A 1,092-nucleotide genomic window follows, 5' to 3' on the forward strand; every position below is an offset into this window, starting at 1 on the left:
CGCAAGGAGAATGCTTGGTGATTATACTACACCTACTTCCAATTTTTATGGAAGAAGCATTTCAATCCCTGCCATTGGAGCAAACAATTTTGAGCTGAAACCTCAACTAGTTACTTTGATGCAACAGAACTGCAAGTTCCATGGACTTCCATCAGAAGATCCCTATCAGTTTTTAACAGAATTTTTGCAAATCTGTGATACTGTTAAGACTAATGGAGTAGATCCTGAAGTTTACAGGCTCATGCTTTTTCCGTTTGCTGTAACAGACAAAGCTAGAACATGATTGGACTCACAACCTAAAGATAGTCTGGACTCTTGGGATAAGATGGTCACGGCCTTCCTAGCCAAGTTCTTTCTTCCTCAAAAGTTGAGCAAGCTTAGAGTGGATGTTCAGACCTTCAAGCAAAAAGATGGTGAATCCCTCTATGAAGCTTGGAAAAGATACAAGAAGTTGACCAAAACGTGTCCTTCTGGCATGCTTTCAGAGTGGACCATTTTAGATATATTCTATGATGGTGTATCTGAGCTTTCCAAGATATCACTGGACCATTCTGCAGGTGGATCCATTCACCTAAAGAAAATGCCTACAGAAGCTCAAGAACTCATTGACATGGTTGCAAATAACCAATTCATGTACACCTCTGAGAGGAATCCTGTGAGTAATGGGACGCCTCAAAAAAGTGGACTTCTTGAAATTGTTCGTTTCTTTGATCTTTTTGAACTTTTCACCAAACGGTTTCTCTTCTCTATTTCGTAACTTCCCTTTTCTTTCTCAATTTTCGTTTTCCCTTGGGAGCTTACGTTTCTTGATGTCTTAAACGTGGTTTCGGCGATCGTGAGTGCTTTCAATGGTAGCTTCTGGCCTCTTTGTCTTCAACCCTCTTCCGCATTCTATTTTGCTGCTTCGTATTTGTTTTTTGAAGTTCTGACTCAGTGCATGTTGGAAAGCTTGGATCTTTGTATATTACATGCTCGGTTTATCACTGTAATGCATGCCTTCTGGTCTTCTTTTCGCCTTTATGTATGCTTCTGGGTGTTTTCTCCTGATTTTGCTTTTTAGGGCTTCGTATGCTACTCTTGTTTTGCTGAACT

General features: G+C 40.3%; 1 non-coding gene across 1 annotated transcript; it reads right to left on the reverse strand.

Annotated features, from left to right (window-relative positions):
• Positions 1 to 373: 373 nt before the first annotated feature.
• On the reverse strand, positions 374 to 477 carry LOC112719412 (small nucleolar RNA R71). The gene has a single exon (XR_003161715.1). It is a non-coding gene; the product is annotated as a small nucleolar RNA R71 (small nucleolar RNA).
• Between the last annotated feature and the right edge of the window lie 615 nt (positions 478 to 1,092).

The sequence above is a fragment of the Arachis hypogaea genome, chromosome 10 (genome assembly GCF_003086295.3).
Source record: "Arachis hypogaea cultivar Tifrunner chromosome 10, arahy.Tifrunner.gnm2.J5K5, whole genome shotgun sequence".
Classification (NCBI taxonomy): Eukaryota; Viridiplantae; Streptophyta; class Magnoliopsida; order Fabales; family Fabaceae; genus Arachis; species Arachis hypogaea.